Source organism: Diabrotica undecimpunctata, chromosome 2, assembly GCF_040954645.1.
Source record: "Diabrotica undecimpunctata isolate CICGRU chromosome 2, icDiaUnde3, whole genome shotgun sequence".
NCBI lineage: Eukaryota > Metazoa > Arthropoda > Insecta > Coleoptera > Chrysomelidae > Diabrotica > Diabrotica undecimpunctata.
The window spans coordinates 36355009-36372524 of NC_092804.1; the positions used below are offsets into that span (position 1 = coordinate 36355009).

Consider the following 17516-nt stretch of genomic DNA (forward strand, 5'->3'; position numbering starts at 1 on the left):
TGATGAAAAGTTATCGTTAGCTCGACATAATGCAACAAATCCATTGTTAACGTCAGTCATGGATGGTGCACCATCTGTTGTAATACACACGAGTTTGTAAATCGGTAGCTCGTATTGTTTAACAAAATTTATAAAAACGTTGTATATATCTTCTTCGCAAGTTTTTTCTTTCAGATGCAGCATTGTTAACAATTCTTCTTTAGCCAACATATCAGAAAATACTATCTGAATGAAAATACACAACTGGGCGGTATCAGTCATATCGGTTGACTCGTCATATTGCAAAGAAAAGTACATAGCATCATAATTATTTCGATCATGCACGTATGTTGAGTCAGGATAGTCCCCGTATTTTCTTCGTGAATCGCGATCGACTTCAAAAACTTTGGCGATCGACCGGTCGATCGCGATCGACCTTTTGAGCACCGCTGACCTAGACGATATGTTATTAATTCCTTTTTATCTACTACTTTTTCCTTATTAATATCAGTTACTCTTCTACATTTATCCGCACAGGAATATTTTACAGGAATTAGAATTTTGTGCATCTTCTGATTAAAAAGGATCTTCTTGCTCAATTTGATTATTTTACATATCTTTACAGTTTTAAAGTAATAATATGTCTACTTAAAATCTGCTAGTTATTTTATATAAGGACTATAATGATGCACTTTTGAAATTCCATTGTATAATAATGTAATTTACATACTCCTTTCTTCGAAAGCTTTAATCGTCTGCGTCCATAAGAGTAATTTTCATAGTAATTTTCGAATAAATTTTCATTTCCTACATTGTATTTTATGACACTGATTGTCGTTGGACTGTTAAAATTGTTGTTTTCCTCAAAACGATTACAATATGTTATTCATATTAAAAGGTTCCATAACTCGGATTCTATTTTATCTATTTATTTTACATTTAATTCCAGCATTGTTGCCCGAAACCTCTCATAAAATACCTTACCTACGGTGTATAGAAATTATTCTTTATACGAACTTCTCATCGACTTCTAAATGCGAATCTGCTCAAAAAAGAAGATTTTTCTTTTTAGATATTATTCATATATATATTTAGGGATTCTACAGTATTGACTGCCTTCCCTCGCTCAACCGTTTCCATCTCTCTCTGTTGTTCCATTCTCCATCGTTTAGTCCTCTCTTACTCATGGCGTCGTCTACTTCGTTCCTCCAGGATTTTCGGGGTCGTCCTCTTTTCCTCCTTCCTATGGGGCTCCATTCGGTTATTCTCTTTATCCATCTGCTGTCGCTAGTTCTTCTTACATGTCCATACCACTTTAGTCTTTTTTGTTCTATATATGTTAGTATGTCTGTTTCTATTGATGTTCTTTGCTTTATTTCGTCATTAATTCTCCTATCCATTCTTGTTACTCTGCAGCATCTTCGCAGGCATTCCATCTCTGTTGCTACTATCTTACTGCTGTTTTTCTTGTTTATGATCAAATTTTCAGCCCCATATGTCATAATACTTCGCACTAATGTTTTATAAATCTGCGTTTTTGTCTTCATATTTAGGTGTCTATCCCACCATACTGAGTTAAGTTGTCGGATTGCTGTTCTTGTTTGTCCTAATCTTTGTGTAATTTCTTCCTCTGTTGTTGCCTTTTTCGTGATTATAAACCCCAGGTATTTGAATTTATCCTTTCCTTTGATTGTTACGTTGTCATCAATCTATAGATCTTCTATGTCTTCTTCACTTGTAGATAGGTACTCTGTTTTCGCGAGGTTAATATCTAGGCCAGCCTTGGTATATTCTTCTTGTAGTTTCTTCATCATGTAGCTGAAGTCGTCTTGGTCTTGTGCAATCACTACTTGATCGTCTGCAAAACTTAATGTATATAGGTATTCGTTCCGTACCGGTACTCCCATGCCTTCGCATTTTCTTTTCCATGTAGTCAAGGCTTTCTCTAAGTATATTTTGAATAGGGTTGGAGATGTGGAACAACCCTGCAGGAGCCCTTTTGTTGTGGTGAAGTCTCCTATGATTCTTGTTCCCATTTTAATGGACACTTTATTTTCTTTATACAGAGCTTTTGTAGCTTCTATGAGTTCCGTCTGTATTTCTAATTTGTACATTGCCTCCCATAGTTCTGACCTTGGTACAGAGTCATACGCCTTTCTCAGGTCCACAAATGCCAAGTGTATATCTCTATTTTTTGCTTTTTTCTTTTCCAACAGTTGTTCCAGTGTGTATATGTGGTCTATGCATGATCTTCCTGCCGTGAAGCCTGCCTGATCCTCTCCGATTTTGCCTTTTATCGCTTGCTCTATCTTTTATTCCTCTGTAGTTTTCGCATCGTTTTCTATCTCCTTTCTTAAATATAGATGTCATATATGCCGCCGTCCATTCCTTTGGGAGCTGTTCTCCATTTATGGCTTTCTAAAATACCCATTGTATCATCCGGTGTAATTTTTTTAATCCGTTTTTTATAAGCTCAGGTGAGATGCCTCCAGGTCCCGGTGCTTTCTTATTTTTGATTGCTTTTATGGCCGTTCTCATTTCCCTATCTGTTATTTCTATTTCTTGTTGTGGGAATCTGCTTCGTCTTCGCCTGTTTTCTTTTCCAATGAATTGTGGTCTTTGTTCTGTTAATAGTTCCTTGTAGTAGTCCTTCCATTCTTTGTCCTGTATATTTCCCAATTTAATTTTTTCTTTTGAGTTTTGTTTCAATCCTCTCAGTACTTTCCATGACTCCGAAGTTCTTGTACCTCCTATATATGTTTCAATATTTAAGCAGATTCTTTCCCATTCTTCATTCTTTTGCTGTGTTATTTGTTTTTTCACTTCTCTATCTTTTTCTCTATATTCTTTATAAACTTCATCGTTGTTTGTAGTCAGCCATTTTCTGTATAGTTGCTTTTTTTCTTGAATTATTCTTTTTGTTGGTTCATTTATTTCATAATAGTGCTGTTTATTTGTTATATGTTCTTTTTCCCCAAGAGTTTCGAATGCTGCTTGCTTTATACTCGCCTTTATATGCTCGTATATTTCTTCGATGTTGCCGTATCTGAATTCTATTAATTTTTGGTCTAGACGTTGTTGGTATAGTTCTCTTATTGATTGTTCTTGGAGTAGTTCTATATTGTATTGTTTTTATCTTATAGTGTTCAACGGTTCTTCTGTGGAGAGGGTCTTGTTATGTTTCCAATTAATGCTCATTTTTGCTGTCAGTAGTCTATGGTCCGTTCCACATTCTGCTCCTCTTTTGACTCGCACATCTTTGATCTTTATTGTGGTATCTTGTTTGATTATTATGTAGTCTATTATCGATTTCAGCTTTCGTGTTTTTTGCGTCCATGTATATTTATGAATATTTTTATGTCTGAAAAATCCGTTGGTGATTTTAAGGTTGTTTAGTTCGCATAATTCAATCAGACGTTCTCCGTTATCGTTTTTTTCATCCTCTCCAAATCTCCCCACTACTTTATCGTTTTCTTTTCTTTCAGTTCTGCCGTTAAGGTCTCCTGTTATAATTATCTCCACGTTCTTTTTAATTAGCTCTATTTGATTTTGGAGTTGTTCCGTGAAATGTTCTTTTTCTACTCTCGGAGAATCGTCTGTTGGTGCATATACTCCGAGTATCTCCGATATTATTCAACTTTACGTAAAAATACTCACTTGGTTATAAATATACATCTGGAGATTTTTTACTCATCAAATATATCCTAAAGATATATATTGTATGTTTCAATGTTCAATAATATTTTACTTATTAGTCAAACAATGCTTGTATCAAATCAAACAGGGCATCACGGAGGATCAATGTAAGATGTTGTTGATGGATGCTGTGTATCAGTGTTACTTATAATTGCAGAATCTTGAAAAAGATAATGTTTATTGTCTTAAAACCGTATCTGAATGAATTATGTTGTCAATAATTGTGTCTTAGTTCTGATTACTAAAATCTAAAATTACTCATATTTTTTTTAATAAACAATTGTATTGTCGTATAATTTAAAAATTATGTTTTAATAGTAAATCAACATTTTAAACACGTAGATTCTAAACTAGTCTGTGCTGATATTTGTTTTTTATTTTCTTAATGCCTGTGATAAAAACTGCTTGTTTTCATATATTTAGAAAGTTCTGCTTCCTAAGAGGCATATTTATTTTAAGCCCTAACATCCATGGTTCCACGACAGTCAAGATGAAAGACAAAACATAGTACTTAAGCTTTTTTTGTTAGGAGAATTGACTCTTTTTTCCTTCTGTGTCTCATTTTTTTTCTCGTTCATATTTTATAAGCTTTGGATTAATAATGGTCTAGTAAAAAAATAGTTCACGTGATCTACCTTTCTCTTTATTTTGACTTGTGCCACCAATTTTTGTTATGTCGTCCTCTAGCACAATTATTGTTTTTCTTTTCTGCACTTTTATGTTAGGTATTTGATATGTTTACCTTGATTTAAATGGTTTGGTTAGGGTCTTCCCATGCCTGTGATGTCAGTTTTCTTTCGTATAATTCAATTTTTTATTTGCACAAAAGTCTAAGTTTCAATAATCATCATCGCGTACCTCATCGGTCAGGCAACGTAAAATCACCTGATTGTCTTACCAGAAAACGTGATGCAAAGTCGACATAGTCTACGGTGATATGCAATCCGGCTAGTAACCCATGCCACATCGATTAATATTCGAGTGGTGTAAAATATGCGACCAGACAGATGGATTTAATCAACCAGGCAACATCTACTAAATAAGATACTGAAAAATCAAACCAAGAATTGAAAAAAAACCGCATTGCAATATCGGTGACTATTGTAACCAGAAAAATTGTAAAAACAGATAAAAAAGAACTTCTTAAGGAAAGGATAGACATTTCGAAATATCTTAAATTTACTGGGATCATCAAAGAAAATGAGAAGCCACTCATCATAAAGTCAGAAGCTACAAAAAGGGACCAAAAGGCGAAGCAATAGTTTTTTCTTCTTTCGGTGCCCATTTTCAAGCGTTGACTATTCCCAATTCAGTATCATTAAATCATTCTTGATTATTTGCTGTACGGAAAAGATAGATTCAACTCTACATATTAGCAATGTTTATTTATAAGAATGAGACAACACATGTTCGTGGATACCTTCCAGTACATAATTGCATCATTAAGATAACTGTAACTAAATAACCAGTAAAAATGCACATAAAAGATACAAAGATGGTACATATGTGCCATCATCAGATGTGACAGAAGACCAACTAGACCATACATATTACCTGATGACTGACTCTGTCTTTATCTCCAACATTCATAAGAAAGGACCAACAAAAATAAGCAAAAAATGGGATGTAAAAGCAGAATACACAAAAGCAAAAGGCTAGTTGAAAAGAACGGTAGGCAAGTTTGCAATAGGCGAGCGAAATGTACGGGATGAATGGCTTTATCAGTTGTTCAGCATTGGCACTAAATGCAATGCAATGTACACAATGTTCAAACATCATCCCCAAAAGATATCCACATGAATTAACCTGTGATGGATACCTGAAAATTTAATAATTAAATAAAATATGATCTTGTCGCTAAACCAGAGTGGATCGTTTTTAATTTAAAAGAAAAACCAGCCGCTCATTGCGTTTCAGACCACAATATATCACAAGCAAAATTTCGTATTAGTGTATAAGCGGCATATTAGAACATAATGGAAAATAAATATCAAAAGAAACAGTTAAATTTAGGGAAGCATTAACATACTATATACTAGATACCCAGAACAGCACAAACCTTAAGAAAATAACAGTAAGAATTGTCTCTAAATCTTGTACAAGCAAGAAGACGACATAAATGACGCAACAAATGTAGCACAAAGATACATAGAGGGCCAATATAAATAAACGTATAAAACGCGTATACAGAAGAGATAAAAATAATCAAATTAAAAATCTTTGTGTACAACTTAAAAAAAACATGCAAATAAAGTAAAATATCTAGCCAAAGGATTCAAACCGCAGACGGAAATATTATTAAAGAAAAGAGTGAAAAAATCCTAATAAACCCATTACTATGTGGAAACAATATTGCAAGATGCTGATCTCTAGCAAAAATCAACTTCTTCTTCAAGTGCCATCTCCGCGGCGGACGTTGGCAATCATCATAGCTATTCGGACTTTTGAGACGGCTGCTCTGAAAAGTTCATTTGATGTACATCCGTACCACACTCTCAGGTTGCGTAGCCATGACATTCTACGCCTCCCTTTGCTTCTCTTTCCTTGGATCTTTCCCTGCATAATCAAAAATCAACAGATCAATACAAATCAAGAAAGCCATGAAAAAGAGCCACACATTCTGAAATCTAAAATTTAAGATTTTTCTAAGAATTAGAAATGTAGAGGAAAAAGACGAAATAGCTGCTGAAACAGTTGAAGAAATGGGAGAAGTAAGTACTCAACTTGCGCTTGAGATGTGCAATACTTTTAATCCTGTTTATACAAAATAAACACCAAAATAAATACAAAATAATCACCAATAAATGGCGGTAAGTATCATAAGCTGGCACTAATCTTCCAATCAAGCAAAGTTCTTCCTATTATTAATTAGAGACTAAAATCAATACTCTTGGCACAGGAAGTAGCTCAAGCGAAATACATACTTAATATTTGTCAAATTATAAAAAAAAATCCCAAGTATTCAATCTAGAAACATATTTGTGCTCTATCGACTACTCAAAGGTGTTCGACAATATTAAGTACGATCAAATGTTCAAATGTGGCTTATACTTAGACCCTTGAGAACAACTTATCTTTCTGTTAATAACAACTATTATATGTAAATAATACACCAAAGTTAGAGTTAACCAAGTAAATTCGAAAGACTTCAAAAGTTAAAACCAGGAGTTTGGCAGAGATGTACTACCTCCCCTATTCTATTTAATATATAGTGAGTACATTATGCACCTAGTTTTGGGGAATGGCAAATAGAAGTATCAATAATAGGAACAAAAAATAGAAATTGGCATAATATTGGCGCCATCTAAAAATAAGTCAAAAATATTATGACTAAACTTGCGTAATAAGCAGACTCAAGGCTTAAAAATAAATATTTAAAAAACCAAAGTAATGATTATAGATAGAAACAAAAATAATCAAACAGAAATGGAAACCTGGCGGAGTTTAAAGTGGTTGGAAAATTTAATATCTTATACCCCGTCTTCAGCCATGGGCTTGTCGTACATATATGTTTATATGCATCATGAATAGTTCTACCATTTAAGAAGCCAGCTTCATTAGAGAATTCTGAGCAATGAACCGAAGCAGCCAGCACTCTAATGTCTAATTTCTAATCCAATCAAAACATAAACATACCTTCAGTAAATTAAGGTATCAAAGAACATAATAGACGATACAGGATCAATGAAAGTAGTTGTAGCCTAAGAACCTCTAATTGTTTCCATTTAACGAAAATACTGAATTATAAAAAATCCATTTACGATGAAATGAAATAATTACAGCAAATATTTAAAGACCAAAAAGACCAGACTTTAACTTTCTTTGAGAATAATAAAAGGGGACTATACTATAAACAGAATATATGCACCAATGACAGCGAACTCTTATCCACCTGATCTTATCTCGATTCGTTGCTATTTTACATTGGATGCCCCATTCTTCTATTGTATCTAGTGCCGTCTGTAAATCTCTTTCTACTACGTCCAGGTCTCTGTGTATTGCCGTGATTGCAATGTCGTCTACAGAAAAGCTGAGTAGTGTTCCGGATGTTCTTGGAACGTTTGCTGTATATAGGCTATACGAAACGATGATAGATCCGCGCCCTCTCTGGTACTCCAGCTTCTGGTGTCGGTTAGGAATGAGAAGATGAGCTTCACAATGGCCCTTCTGTATTAATAAATAATCTATCATTATGTATGTTAATGTTACATGCCACACTCTGTCCAAGGTCTTGTTTACATCTCGGAAAGCACCTCCTGTATATTGCTTGCCGTTGAATCCAGCTGGTATGTTCTCTTTAAATATAAGTTCTTGTAATTCGCTGGAATGTTGAGCTCTGAATCCAAATTGTGGTTCTAGGATTAGTCCTAGCCTTTCTGTCTCTGATTGGAGTCTGAGTTTGAGCCTGGTTAATCTGCTCTAATATCTTGCTGACTACTGAAAGAAAGCTAATCAGTGTGTAATTTTGCGAAAATATGTAGTTTTCTTTTGGCTTCGGCATCATGATTACATGGGCTTCCTTTCATCGGTTTGGAAGAAGCCTGTATCTTAGTATTGCGTTTGTTATGTTGGAATTACTTTCAAAGGAAGATACTTCAAAGCTCTGTTAGTAATTTCGTCAGGACCAGGTGCGTTCCTTGGTGAACTTTTTCTGATCAGTTCACTTATTTCTCCGGGTGATAGGTAATTTACTATTTCTTCTTGTTCTTCGAGCGGTTCTAGTTCTGTTTTTTAGAATCCTTCGACAAAATCTATGTCTTCGGCTTAGTGATAATTCAGTGTATACTCTCTCATTCAAGAGTCCTTCTTATCACCTCAGCTTTCTCTTCTCAACCGAGTAGAGGATTCTGGTTTCTCCGTGAAGTGGGGAATTGGTTTTCTATCGTTTTTTAAAATACTTTTTGATTGTTTGACTTCTCCATTCACTCGGTTTGCCCTATTTTTGTCTTCCTGATTTCTTGTTCATATGGCTCTATTTTTGGGTCTGTTCTTTTCCGTTATCATTTCTTTTATTTTCTAATTATTGTCTCTAAATCTTCCCATCTGAATTTTATATTCTTCTTTATTAGTGCTATTTCTTAATGTTTCTTTTATGTTTTTGAGCTCTAGGATTTTTTCTCTATTTTTTTGGATTGTCGATTGTAGGAACTTTTCCAATTCCGATGCTTGCTAGTCGTTTGAGGTTTGACCACTTTGTATTCTTTTTTTTTTCTTGCGATTTCGTTATCTGCTTCCCATGTGCCTATTTCTAGGAGTATGAGGTTATAGTCTCCTGATCTTTCGTTTAAGGCTTTCAGATTTCTGTTTGTAGTGCTGGGATTTCAGCCACCATTATATCTAAATAGGTTGGTAGAGCATTTCCTTGAAAGTGGGTTGGATCAAATTGCCATGGTGTCTTTGTTGTTCACTAGATAATTATTTAATATTCTTGCATTTCTGTTTGCAGCTTTATACAGCTGTTTATAACTGGCAAAATGTCTCCACCTCGAACTAAATCAGAAACATGACTGGTTACTCTATGTCAAAAAAAAAAGCATGCACACGGATGAGATGAATGGGCAGCTACATGTAACCAAACTGCATAAAATCACTACATCCTTACGAAAGAGAAAGGACAAAGAATAACAATAAACCTCAAACTAATTTTTATTTTGGACTAGCTTAAGTTTGATGTATTTTTGTTTTATTTTTATCCATTGTTTTGACATTCAATCTAATTTTTGTCGCAATTTTAAAAATGGCTCTCCAAGTTTTTGGAAACTGCGTTGATTTTCTTGATGTGTTCTTGTATCTTAACTGTTATCATAGATATATCTAGTAAAAGTCCACACAATTTTCTAAAGTCCACAAAAGACAAAAGGATCCGAACATAATATCAAATTAGACTGTCTTTAATTATTATTGTCTATCCATGAGCACTTGGGGTGAACGATAAGTGATAATAATGAATGTTTAATATGTAATTTAATATGATTGCATGTTACTTAGGTTCTATATATAAATCGTCTGAAAGTCATACTTGTTTATGTTTTTATTTTTGTAAAAGTTGTGTATTTAAAGAAAACTATTCCATACAGCAAGTTTCTTGAATTCCAAGTATCATATTTTTATTTTTTTGTGTAATGTTTGACATGAAAATTATTAGAAATCTCTTTTTGATTCAACTATTTGACATTTTGATAAGACCATGCTCACATTTAAAAAAATATGTTGGCAATAGTTCACTTACTTACGTTTCTCTAATAAGTCTGTATAACATATAGGTAAGCAAACACAATATTTTATATACTATTTTTGGGCGTTTTACTATCTCTGGGGTACTGAACTCATATACATTTTTCTGTTCTAAATCTTCGTTACCAGCAGTATCAGTGAAATTTGTGATTCCTATAGTATAAGATCCCACTTCAGTATCAGTACGTTCATAACGTAGGTAATCAAACTCACATTTTTACATACATTTAAAATTAGGAGAATACATTTATAATAGGTTGCCAGTCAAAAAGTGACCGCAAATATTTTTAACTATTAGTTCTATTTTAATTTGGAGGCTGTTTGATTTTTCTCCTGCAACTAAGTACTCAGTTTTTTGCATAATAATTGTGAGGGCCTACTTGGTGTACTCCCCTTTCAGTTTTCTAAGCATATAGTCTATATCACTCTCGTCTTCAGCTAGAATGGCTTAATCGTCAGCATATTGTAGCACTTTCTTCTCCACACTAAGAGCGCTTTATGCAGATATATTTTGAAGTGTATGTAAGTGATATGCAGCAGTCTTGCTTTAAATCTTATGCAATACGAATTTTTCTAGTTAATTTGTTTTCAATTTTTATGTTTACCATCATATTTGTAGTTTTAAGTTATTGTACTGCTTTTATATATTTTTTTGTTAATTCCTTGTTTTTCCATTGCTATACAGAGCTTTGAAAATGGTACACTATCGTATGCCTTTGTCAGAATATAAAGACTATATCAGTTGAAAGCTTGGGGCTAATTTTTTCTCAATAATCTGCTTTAGAGAAAATATGCTTCCATATAGGATCTGCCTGCACGAAATCCATTTTGTTCTTCTGCATCTATCATCTCTTTTTCCATTTTTTAAATTGTTTTTCATTGAGTCTTAAGAGTTAATTTACGATACTTAGCACCCTGTAGTTTAAACAATTATTTCTATTTTCTTTTTTGTAGCTTTTATGCTTTTGTCCATACCGGTAGTAAGTCATATCCTTTACAGAATAACGCGACATACGCTAGTAATTCCCATAATACTTGTGGGCTGTGTTTTAGTAATTCGTTCTATATGCATGATTTTCTAAGGAGAGCGTGTGGTGTATCCAAAAAAGATCATATAAGGAATGCAGATATTAGAAGGAAGACAAATACTGTATATTCCAATGTAGACAGAATTGAAACGAGACAACTAGTGTGGTATGGTCACGTGAAGCGAATTAATGAAGGTAGATGGCCAAAGAAAGCTTTAAATTACATACCACAACAAAGAAGAAGAAGGCGAAGGCCTTTACTTGCCTGGGAAGGAAAGTACGGCACATAATGAGAGATAGAGCCATCAAAGAAGACGAATGGATGGACAGAAAACGATGGCAGTCGAAATGCGAGAAGCGGAAGAGGCTGAAGGAACCTCTCTTATCTACCAGATCAGCTGTTATTTTAGAGGATATATAAATATATATATATATATATATATATATATATATATATATATATATATATATATATATATATATATATATATGCATGCTTTTCAATTTTTTAGAGTTCTAGAGTCTAGAGTCTTCGTATTCCACTTCATATGTTGCTGTACTCTGTTGGTCTTGACCACGTCTTGTTTCAGTCATGATGATGTTCCATTCAAGACATTTCTTCCATTAAATCTATTCTGCTTGCTTCGTTTTTGTTTGTTCTCAGATTTTTTACCGTTTTCTACGCTTCTCTTGATCTTGATGACACTGTGTTAAGCCTTTTGTTTGATCTTGGCTGTTAGTATATTATCTGGGTCATTTGTTTGCAGCCACATTTGATATGCCTGTTTCTCGTTGTGTACTGCATTATCGATGTCATTTGTCCACCACAATGGATTATCCCTTTTGTTCCGTATGATCGTATCAAGCGCTTCATAGCTGCTTTATTGATATTATTTAGTATCTATTGGTACTTATTTATTTTGAACTGAGGAGAGTAGATCAGGTTTGTTAATTTTTGACTAAGCCATAACTTATAAAAATAATGTTGAGTCATTTTGCAGTGCATCAATTTTGTATTTACGTGGATTTATTTCCAGTTAGTTGGTGTCTTTTAGGTGTGGTGTTCGCCGTCGATACTGTAGGTAACGTTTTGATCTTACCATATAGTGGACAAGTCCACACTCCCGTACTTTTAACGTCTTGTACTTGTTTGTGTGTTTCTTGTTTTGTTAGAATATAATCTATAATTCACTTGGAGTGCCTCGTTGGTTGGACTCATGTATATTTATGTATGTTTTTATGTTGGCAGAATCTGTTTAGATGTTTTAGAGAGTTTATAAAAGCCCTTACAAGAAAAACACCTAATTTAAATGAAAAATTTTAAAACGTTTCCGATTTAAAATGAATTTTTTGTTTATAATTGAAAAAAAAAACGGAAATGAAGGAAAAATGAACGTGTTTTAGAGTGTTGCAGCCAATAATGCGATAATATAACTGGTGTCTAATATAAAATTATGAGAAGTTGTCATCTATATTAAATCAGCATCAAATCAGTCTAAAATACTAAAGAAAGAAGGTTACACACGCTGTATAAAATTTATCTTTTTTTTGGTCTTTAAACCTAAATACATAACATAATGTCTACTGTCATTATATAACTGGAGGTTATTTGCTTAGTTCTATAAATAATATTAAAATACCAATAACAATTTAGTTATTCCTAAATTTGTAAACAAAATGAAAGTGATCGTAAAAAGTGGAGATTACATTCATTGATATAGTTGTTTATAAAATAAGAACTATATTGAGTTTTAATTTATATTTATTAAATTTAAACATAGACTAAATTTTATATGACGTGGATAAATTTTTTTTTATTTTTTGTTTTATTCTTTAATTTATGTTTTCTTTGGGTTACAAGTAAAATGCATTTTTTTAACACCGTTCATAATTTATGAAATTTATTTATTATGTAATATTACAAATCATTCAATACACAAAGCATCTTGGCACCTAGATACTGTATAGAAAATGTTTTGGATTTTTCCCACGTCGAACAACACGTACGTGTTCTGCAAATTACATGCTATATTACTCAATTGGACAATGTTTTCTGCACTTTCCCTTTACCTTCCATCCAGCTTCTTCATTTTGTTACTGGCCATAGTTATCTTGGAACCCCTTTAAATCTTCCCATAAATTCACCAATGAATTAATTTGCAAGGACTGAAGCTTTATAGTTGCTTTTACAATTTACGCATTCAGAACGGATGCAAAAAATAACTAATATACCTATTTTCATATACTATTGTCTAGATTTTCAGGCAATATGATAGGTTGAGTGGAGTTGATAAAACAGATCGAGTCCTTCCCTCCCTCTGGTAAGTCAGTACCAGGCACTCCCAGAGACATGTCAGGAAGTTTCCTCCTCCTCATCCCATAGACAGCACCGTTAGATATCCGTCAATCTAACCAGATATAGGTGCCGCCTGAATCTGCCGTGGCCGGTAAGCATATTGACTACCAGAGAGCATCTACTACAATCATGTGAGTCAATATGTGGAGTCTAGCCTGTCTCATACCTCTATAACGCCCAGGAGTCCTGGAATCTTTGCAAAAGAAGCTCGTTGAGACTACTTCTAGTGGCTCGAGGCTCATTTCACTGGTCTTCAGATATGTTCTGTAACTTTATTAAGCATGATTATTAACTCTTGCATTAGTTGTTATCCTCTCGTTTGCTGTTTCATCTTTCCCCGGAGCCTTTCTATTATTTACTTTCGTTAGAGTTTCTTTCAGTTCGCTTACTCACTTATCTTTGGCAACGTTCACGTTTATTAGATCTTCAAATTCTGTTCTTTACCCTTTTATGAATCTCCACATCTCTGTTTACAATTCGTAAAGGTCTTGCTCTATTTGTATGAAGAACATTTCCTTTGTTCCGTTTTCCTCTTTCATACTAGTGCATTTATCTCATTATGAACTCTCTTGTATCTTTCAAACGCTCCTTATGTTATTTTCGATGCATAATACAAGTAAGGCTCTTTTTCTTGACATTTTATTTCGTCAGAAAACCACGGTGTGCGTTTTTCTTATTTGAATTTTTATTAAACCAATAAATAGTTATCAATATCTAGTTTATCAATAATTGAAAGGAAACTTAGAATACTTTGGTCATGTACTGGGAGGGGAGAGATAAGTCTATTTCAGCAAATAACGTAGGGTAAAATAGAGGGGAAGAGTTCGAGAGGAAGGCGAAGAAGGATGGTTAATAAACGTCTGTGAATGATTTGGCTGCACCTCCATTGGGGTATTTAGGATGGTAGAATCGAAGATAAGAATATCTGTAATAATTGTTAACCCCCGCGAGAAAATGGCACCATAAGAAGGAAACACATTGCAGAAGATGTTTTTGTATATAGGAATTACATTTTTCTCATAACAAATTACTTCGAAAGATCGATTTATCGCTATCTGATTATATTCTCACACACAAAAATATTGCATATTAATTATGAGTTTTATTTTTTCATTCTGCAATTTTCTTGCCGATACTCCACATTTAAGTGAGTTAGTGTTTGTTAAAATTGTTACTTTAGCCAATGAAAGTTAAAGGGTCAAAGCTATATCATGAGACTGATATAGCTTTATACGTACAACGCCAATGTATGACCAATATTTGAGAACAATTTTAATACGGAATTACTGATCATAAGACAAGTTAATGTAAGTGTTAACACAGTGACGAAAAGACCTAAAGAGGTTGTTTTAAATCCAAAATGGCCTGCAAGAGTTCTACGGCTTTGCCCACGGAACAAAACCCAACGGTTGCAATTTACAAGAGCCCATGTTAACTGGAACCACCTTCAATGGGGAAGAATTATTTTCACAAATGAAACACGTCTACAATTTTCACAGATGAAAGCCAGGTGGACGTGGTCGAGTATATAGAAGGTGTGGGGAACGTTTTGCAGAATGTAATCTTGTACACAGCTTTGCTGACAGTTTCACATAGCATGTTTTTCCCTATGTCGGCTTCATTGGTTATGATAACTAATACATGATAATGTCCGTGCAAATGCTGCAGGAACAGTCATACATATCTTCAAGATGTTGGGATTGAGTCTATAGACTGGCCACCAATGAGTCCTGATGCAAATCCCGTAGAATATGTATGGGACATCCTACGACGAAGTGTACGAGCAAGAAATCCGGCTCCAAACTCATTTGCAGAATTAAGAATTGCTTCACATGAGGAATGTAATCGACTTCCGCAAAAAACCATCCAAGACTTTCTGCGAAGCATGCCTAGAAAGATGCAGGCTATCAGTATATCAATCATATCAGTATATCAGTAAAATCAAACTATTTCATTAATGATTCTACAATGTTTTAACTCTTCAATATGCAAGTTACTTGACAACGAAGAAATGTAGAATACTCGAGCACAACTTATTTAGCAATAAAAAGTACAAAGCTTTTCAAAAGGAAAAAATAGAAATTTTGTCTGTGCATGTATATCAATAATTATAACTAATCCGTATTTTTTATTGCTCAATTTCATTTGGAAGTTAGCGACTTTGCATATAAGTCTGCTTGTGGATGCTGATTTTTCTTGTTTTAATATTTTATAAAATGCTTTTTTACAATTTACTAGTATTTTTGTATATATAAATATTTTTTAAGTAAACAAATAAAACTTTAACTTCAAACAACGGTGAAAAACAAAGGTTGCATACTTTACTCACATACTGATTTTTATAGATAATTTAATAGCAAACTTTTAGAAATAAATATGATATCCACAAACAAAAAAAAAACAAAAAGTATGTTTACCCCTGGTGGGACTCGAACCCACAGTCCCCGGCTTAGGAGGCCGATGCCTTATCCATTAGGCCACAGGGGCTTGTATATCAAACTAATTTAGCTATTAGATAACCCACAAACTGTACTAAAAATAAATAAATTATCTTAGTTTTACCATTTTTGAATGAAAATCAATAAACTCATAATTTTACAATTAAAAAATAAATAGTTTTATTCTCCAGTTTATATTTTACTAGATCAATGTCATGATACATTCGTCTTAGTTTATTATTTAGTACCTAAATCTATTTGCAGTTTTATTTAATAAGCCATTACTATAAATATTTTTTATCTTCTTCCTTGAATTTTTTATCAAATATATTATTATATTGAGCCTTTTTTATATAATCATAATAATTAATGTTCAATTGTCTCAATTCATATAAACAAAGGACTGTCAATTAGCAACTTTGTTTTCATACTAATTTTTGCTATATTTGGTAATTTGAAACTATTCAGGCTATGTTCCCATTGGTTTTCCCGATTACAACAATGAAATAATCAATTAATTACGTGATGTTTTTAATTATACATACTTTCAGTGCGTAAGTTCAGTGAGGCCGACACGCATGCTGTCGTTGCGTGAACATTCATTAAATTTGTTAAGTGATCCAGTTCAAGCAATAAAAAATGTTTACTAATAATCGGATCGGTACTCAAATATGGGTCACTGAAAACCGACCATATTTTGGTCTCTTTGTTTTGTTTATGGAGTAAATAAATATTTTATCTGCGGGATTAGATAATTATGGTTAAATAAATATTTTTGTTATTATTGGACAAAACGTGGTCAAGAGAAAGTAATAAATAATATCTAAAAAAATTAGTAAACTTCAATATTTTTATCGATAGTTTCGGCAATGGTTTACTCAGATATCTATCTAATAACTTTTGCCAATGAGTCATCAAAAATTTCCCTTGTAGCCACTGGCAGTTTCCGTCCATTCTTTCTTTGTTTGTTTTATACAATAATTACTCTTTTATGGTTTTTGTTTCATTTCCTATTAGTATTTTTTAGGTTATTCGGTCATAATCTGTTGGGTACAATGGGCTAACATGACTTGTTCGCTCACATGCCTCAATGTAACATTGTGTTAATACCGCCATGTATTGTATAGGTCCTCTGATTTCTTATAAATTTCTCGTTATAAAGATTTTACCAATGATATAACTTTTATAGTTACCTATTTCTTATTTTCTTTTTTTTTCTTCCTCTTTATATGTAGACATGACTGTTTTTCAATGTGCCTCTAGTAAGTTGTTCCATCGTTTTCCTGGTCTTCCTACTGATCATCTTCCCATTGGGAAACCGTCTCTTGCCGTCTTTACTACTCTATTTGTTGTCATTCGGCTTATACGATCGTTCAATTCTACTCTTCTATTTCTTTCCCAGTTCTTGATGTTCTCCACCTTGCATCTACGTCATACATCTGTACTTCTAGCTCTGCCCCATAGTGTCTTACCATCAATGTTTTCATCTCTGCTGTTTCTAAACATCCTTTTTGTCCTCTCTGTGTCAGGTCGTGTTTCTGTTGCGTATATCATTATTGGTCTGATGATTTGTTTTGTAAATTCTGCCTTTCATTTCTTTTCCGATATTTTTAATTCTCCATATTGTTTCATTCAGGCAGCTTGCGGCTCTGTTTAGTGTTTTCTCTATTCACTTGATCTTCCATTTGAAATTTGCTGTTATAACCATGCGTTTTGCCGTTTTTAAGGAAATTAACATGTTAAATTTTCTAGCAGTTATATTATATTGGTGCAGCATACGTTGTA

At 33.4% G+C, this 17516-nt stretch overlaps 1 protein-coding gene and 1 non-coding gene across 2 annotated transcripts in view; one reads left to right on the top strand and one right to left on the bottom strand.

Annotated features, from left to right (window-relative positions):
* The window catches only part of LOC140434413 (single insulin-like growth factor-binding domain protein-1), a 151055-nt gene that overhangs the window by 69797 nt on the left and 63742 nt on the right, over positions 1-17516 (top strand). The gene's annotated exons all lie outside the window — the stretch shown is intronic.
* TRNAR-CCU (transfer RNA arginine (anticodon CCU)) lies at positions 15708-15780 on the bottom strand. The gene has a single exon. It is a non-coding gene; the product is annotated as a tRNA-Arg (tRNA).